The sequence below is a fragment of the Megalobrama amblycephala genome, linkage group LG2, assembly GCF_018812025.1.
Source record: "Megalobrama amblycephala isolate DHTTF-2021 linkage group LG2, ASM1881202v1, whole genome shotgun sequence".
In the NCBI taxonomy this organism is placed as follows: Eukaryota; Metazoa; Chordata; class Actinopteri; order Cypriniformes; family Xenocyprididae; genus Megalobrama; species Megalobrama amblycephala.
In genome coordinates, this window is record NC_063045.1 from 9,538,146 (window position 1) to 9,545,296 (window position 7,151).

Here is a 7,151-nt window from a genome sequence, read left to right on the forward strand (position 1 = left end):
TAAGAGGAATAGAAATAAATCTAATCAACAATCTTATTTTCAGTTCATTGTGTTGAGTGAGTGTTTAGTGTGATAACTAGCAGTGAATGTGTCTGTCATCTCAAACTATGAAATTATTAAACATGTCAATATGTAAATAGTTAACAAAATGTGAATGTCAGGACAAATGTCTCACCATATACAGAAACACTGAATGTTTTTGATAATCGTTTCACTCCACTTATTAGTAGTTTATAAACTCCAGCATGTTCAGTTGTGATGTTTGTGATGGTCAGAGATCCAGTTTGATCGTCCAGCTTCAGTTTGTCTCTGAATCTCCCATCAGGACCATCAGATGTGGAGAACATTCCAGCAGCTCTACTGATCTGAGCTATGAGAGACTTTTCATCTCCATATTTCCACAGTATGTCATCATCTTTAGGTATTTCAGTAAGATCAGTGTATAAAGTGACAGAATCTCCCTCCATCACTGACACTGAATCACCAAACACACCTGGAGAACATGAAGATATTTTGTCACAGAATAATGTCATACAAAGCCTGAAATCAGTAAAATATTAAATATCAGAACTCATTAAATATGAGTTGAGGAATAGCAGCTGAGATGTTGAACAAAATGAAAGATGAAACATATCAACAGTCAGACGTGTGAATCAATAAATTGATCTTCAAAGTGTTCCAAAATGAAATTCTGCAAAATAAATGTGTAAAGCTGCATGATAAATACAGCTTGAGAGTACAAGTTTATTATGCTGGATATGTTCATTACATTTTATTATTGACTTTCCATGACATTTATAGTTGATTACTGCATACTCAGATACAAATGTAATGCAATGTAAGTCGCTTTGGATAAAAGCGTCTGCCAAATGCATAAATGTAAATGTACTGCAGATGTATTTAAAATGATTTAAATGTTTTTTTATTGTTGTTTCCTGAAGCTGCTTTATGTGGATTATTTACATTTTTAATAATTGGAATTGAGATATCTAAAACAACAATAGATTTATAGAATATGAAAATAAATTTGACTAATTTGTAGCAGAAGCATTTTATACTGAAATAAAAATTGCAGTGTCCACACAAATATATTAATAACTTACCAATCAGACGGCAACAGCACACACAGAACAAAACAAGCATGAGAAACATATTAATCTGTGAATAATACTGAAACTGATTCAAACATACGTAACAGAACTGTTAATCTAGCATGTGAATCCTCCCCCGACAGAGTTTGACCCTCCTACTATACAAGCACAACCGCTCTGTACGCACCTTATACGGTTTACATATAGTCTTAAGACTAATAAGACTAAATAAAAGCTAGGTTTTACTAAAGGATTTTTTTTATCATTTTGATTGTCTTTGAAATGTAGTTGCTTGACTATGTTTAATATTTAAAAGTAGAAGAATGATGTGTGAATATTGGATGAAAATATATGATGAACATGGTTCAGTGAAATGGAGTGTAACTCTAGAGAGTGTAAAATGGATGTGTATATTTATTCAGCTCTCATTTTTAGTGTGTGGAAAAACTACAAAGTTAAACCTGTGTCTGATCTCGGTTCCAGTTTTACTGAGGTTCATCTTCGGAGTCAAACTGAAAGATGCGCAGTTGGTGTTCTTCAGAGATGTGGTTTGATCTGTTGGGTGGACAAACGTGTTTGTGAGAGAGAATGTCTACGTGCATGTTTATAGGTGAAGGTGAGGAGCTTCTTCCTGTCCTGCTGCTATAAACGGCTCTACGAGTCTCTAATCTGCAGAAACAATAAACCATGATGAGAAACTGTGTCTGACAAACAGAGAGAAAAGCAATTGCAACACATCATATTTACCACATATTTTAAAAGTGTCGTTTGTAAAGGGTTTTTTTTGTTTGTTTTAAAAAGAAATGTAAAATTTTATATGGGACCCAACCTTTTGTTCCAGATCCTGAAAATAGCCCTAACTTGGCAGAATACTCAGTGTGTCACATGACTTTCTTCAGTGCGCCTGACCTTTGTGACAGTTCTTGAAGTCATGCAGTAGGCCATGAGGCCTTAAAACACATCTGGGTGTTGTATTATTCAAACTATTTCTACAGTAGTTTTCTTATATGATTGATAAAACATTGCATCAATAACAGCAGAGCTGATATCTTTTTGACATTACTTAGTTATTTAAATTAAATAATAATAAATGCTTTGCTTGTTAGATATACATGCAACATCAACCATGAATATATTGTTATCTAGACTATGTTCTTACCTGTCTACCCAGCCAGCAGAGCCATGTGGGGCCCAAATGGGTTTGACCTGGGCTATCTAACTGGGACCCAGCCAGTTTTGCACCCAGTTTCCATGTAGGCCCCACATGGATTTGCCCAGATGAAATGAACACTGCTTGAACACTGCACTGAACACAGGCTGTTTAATGTAACACTTAGTCAGTCTGGTTAGTAAGATGACTAAGTGTTACATTAAACAGCCTGTAGTGTGCACACTAAGCAGTGTTCATTTCATCTGGGCAAATCCATGTGGGGCCTACATGGAAACTGGGTGCAAAACTGGCTGGGTCCCAGTTAGATAGCCCAGGTCAAACCCATTTGGGCCCCACATGGCTCTGCTGGCTGGGAAGTAATGGGTGGAGTCATGTAGCAATGACAAAGTAATTTGCTCTGAGAATACAAGTGCAATGTGAGCATTAAAGACAAGGTCTGTTGTTCCTGAATTGGTATTTCAGACTATTCTTGAGTGTGCTCTGTCTTAATAAGCAAGAAAAGGGAAAGACATTACAGAAACGCTATTGCCTATTTTAAAAAAAGGGGAGGAGCTGTTCGATATGTCCCACCCTGTCTTCCTTATTTTAGTTGAAATTACATCAACACATTGAATAATGCCAAGGCACTTCAATGGGGCTTTAAATGAGATGACGTAAATATGACGACTCGAGATGACAGCTCGATAACGTAGGCTACGCAGCTTTCAAATGCGACCTCTGGAGGACACAGCCCCTGAATTGGGACACAGCTATAGTGAGCATCGATGCTCCCTGGTTTTCACAGTGCATTGTGGGACTTTTCAGTGCCCTGGAAGGATTCTGTGATTGAGACAACCCTTAAAATGGCCAACTCCCTGATCAGTGCTCTTCTGAGCTAGGGAGCTGATTGAGACGCACCCTTTGATTTTGTATGGGTTGTATTTTGTCGTGAAAATGTGATCTTTCAAAACATGAAAAATTGAGCTTTGACTCGATATTTAAATATAATTGATTATCTCTGTCACCTTCACGTGTGCTGCAAAACACTGAATACAAGGCATAAAAAATGAGTCCGTTTTCCAGTGCCCTGTGCAGTGCTCAATTAGCATCAGCAGTCTTGTTATTTTTCAGTTCCTCTAGAAGAGCAGCATCTAGTGTGTAAAAGTAACGCTCTCTTCTTAGAGATGTGATTTTCTGCTTTGGACACTAGAGAGCGATAATGTACTTGTGTTACATTTGCCCAAATATCCAATGTTAGGTACATTTCCATATGATAAACTAAAAGTAGAACATTTCAGTTGAGTTTTTGGGTTTTATGATATTGGGGAACCACTAAATGAAAACACGATTTCACACATCACAATAACACCAAAAGTCATGATACAAAGAGTGAAAACAAAAGACATCCTATCAGATAATAAATGTGGTAAAAATGTGCGAGTCAGTGTCCAGTATTAACATCTGTTCCAGTGGATACAGTATTCAGTCATCGTTTTTTGCGGACATTTTCATACACAGCCTCCGTCTTTGATTTCTGCAAGGAAACACAAACTCAGTCAGGAACTGCTGATGCAACATTTTCGTTTAATTTTTACTTTGAATGTTAAAATACTCCTGGAACCACAGTACACCGCTCTACTGAGTAAAATGGCAGCCATCAAACTTTTCACAGCACAGACTAAGCTTGATAGAGCAAGACACATAATAGTTTTAAGATTTAAAAATTTTAATTTATTAAATGTATTTTAACAAATGATTGGATGTTTGGACCAGGGAGTATCTGACTGCCAGAGATGCTGGAATAGGCTCCAGCAGACCTACAGGACCAGATGTTTGGAAAAGGGTGATTGGATGAATTTGATGTCTGTATTTTCATCTGGACGAATCTATTATTTGCCATTGTTGATCTGCCGACAGTGTTTGCAGTCCCAGTGTCACCACTTATAGCTTAAACTGGGCTCTGTTGCATTGCTGTCCCTTATCGATGGAAATCGGTAACTCAAATGAATGATGTCTAATTGATTTACTGATAATAAACAAACTCGCCATCTTGCTGTGTGAGTTAAGAGAGAAAATACATTATTGTCTACAAACAGACCCATATCTCATGCTTTAAAATGCGGGTCAAATGCCAGCTGGCCCTGCTGTTCAGGCACCCATGTAGATTTCCAAAATGGGAACAGTTTTCTGTGGTATAAAAGAGCACAATTAAAGAAGAACAAGTGTTCCTCGTCACGTCTGAAGGCATGTTGTTCATATGTTCCCTCGACCACAGTAAACATAGAAGTCTATCGTTTTAACCTGCGATGGATGAAGTCATGTATGACCACAGTGTTTGTTATACTAACATGCATGACCAAAGTAAAACACAAAAGGTCAAAGGTTGTAATAAAGTACATACAATTAATGTTTATTAAAAATTATTTAAAACATTTTGATGGGCTTGCTACTGAACACTGTAGAAAAATACTAATTTTACAGAAAATAAATATTTTTTTAGTCACTTTCTTTCTTTTATTTTAAATTGTACTCAACTCTGTAAGTTTACAAATAATATCTGTAAAATTAACAACTCAGCTGTTATTTTAAATATAATGTCATTCATGACAAATTACAGTAAATTTTATTTTTTTATACAGAAAAAAGGCTATTATTTATATAGTATTTTTTTCTGTTTTCTTAAATTATATAGAAACATATGTAAAATTACAAAATAATGGCGATAATAGTTCACAAAATCACCAAAAGATGGCGCAAAAGGACAGTTGGCACCACTGCTCACAGTTTAAAAAAAAAAAAAAAAATTTCAAGTCAAATGAAGTCAAATGACAACAAAAACCATAAAATTGAAGTAAAATATGCTAATTAAAAACCCTGCAAAAACTTACAGAAATTTTATTAAATGTTTCACAGAAAAACTGTAATTTTGCAGGTATTTCCTAAATTATTACGATCAAACACCTTCACCTTCAAAAAAAAAAAAAAAAAAAAAAAGTAAAAAGGTCACATGACTGGGAACATTAAACACTAACAGATCTCTTAAGATCTCAGCATCTTCACTCATTACAATCCAGTTTGATTTCTTTCATATTCAAGTTCTTATTGAGAATTAACACAGGTTTAGATGATGTTTTATTGAAAATACTAAAATTCACTATTATGATCAGTGTAACTTTTTAAACATTAGTTTTTGACTGCTTTAACTGTGTGTTTATAAAGCACATTTTTTATGGCAAAAAATGCAAGAGAAATTCTGATTCCCTGATTCAGTCGAATCTCTGAGTATATTAGCTGTTCATTTTACATTATTTACAGCAACCGTGTGATATTATGGCATCAAAGTTATAACAAGCAGACATCAAAATGCTTTTTTTGTGACTTTAGTAGCTTGTTTTGTGACTTTCAGAGTTGATCTGTTTATCTGAATATTTTGTCAATTGTCACCATTGTTGAGATTCTTATGCTGATTCTTGATGTTTGTGAGTGTATTATGATTTTATCCAATTTTTCAAAACATCAAAACACTGAGAGATTGTATGCAGTAGTATAGGGCTGCAGTGAATAATGTGAAAGAAATATCTCATGTTATCAAATAATTTAATCAATAATTTAAGACTCTGGGTGGTATCTGTGAATCAGGCCACTACATTTTGCTTTAGAAACACAGGTACAGAAGCCAGAAAAAAAAAGATTAAAAGCCAAGAGTCAAGAGCCAACTGAAGCAAACACCGATCACCATAATAGTGACTTCAAACTATATTATTTTCAATAAAAGATCAACATCAAAACCTTTGTTAATTCTCAATAAGAACTAAGAAATACAATCTTGTTTGTAATAGATGAAGATGCTGAGATCTAGAAGAGATCTATAGTGTTTATGTTCTGTTGGGATTTAAAGTGTTTCTGTTGTCTGAGTTTTGTCAGAGTTACTGAAGAGTAGAGCCTGTGCTTCAGTCCAGAATGAGCCAGAAAACATTTATGTGCTGCATGTTGCAATAATAGTGTAATCACTACCTGTAAAATAAGTTAGTGTTTTTCTGTAAAACTTTCAATCAAAATTTCTGTTTTTCTCTCTCTCTTTTTTTTTTTTTTTTTTTTTTTTACAGTTAAGGCAATAATAATAACAGATGGGCTGCAAACTGCAATTAGTAAGCTTCAATCACACTAACTGACTACAACAACTTCTTACCTTTTTTATTGTTGTTGGTTTACTCAATACTGGATCAGTTCTGTCTTCATCCTGTGTCTGAACTGCATTAACAATAATAGAGATGAGTTAAAAACAACAGAGCTTGTATGTATATATATATTAAAAAATAAATATTAAAATTAAATTAATATTAATAATTGAATTTCTGACCTGTTTTTCTACATTTCCTGTAGATGTAGAAGATCCCGACTACAGCTACAATCAACAGAGATCCAACAGCAGCAGCAGCAGAGATCGGGTCGATCAGCGAGACTGAAGGAGACTGTGAACGAGTCTGTGGAGCCAGTGCTGTAACGGCTAAAGAGAGAAAGTAAAGGATGTGCAGTCTACAACAAAAGAGATCAGTTTTCCAAAAGTATTGTTAGCTAATAGAGAACAGTGGTGGCAATGGTCTCCACAATCAACCTGGGCCCATAATGCTTTTGGGAAACACAGTCCAGGTCAGTAAACAATGACTATTGTACCTGCACATGTGTGACAGAGGTGAGTGATGTCCAGATGTTGAGTCTGGTTGCTGATGGGATTGTTCAGCACACAGCTGTAGGTGTTTTTATCCTGATATTCCACCTCCAGAGGTAGAGAGAGACTGATGCTGAGATCAGACACACTGATGCTGGACAATAAACTGTTTCCTTTGTACCAGGAGAGAGTCACATGACTCACATTCACAGCTGAACACAACAATGAACAATTTGATGAT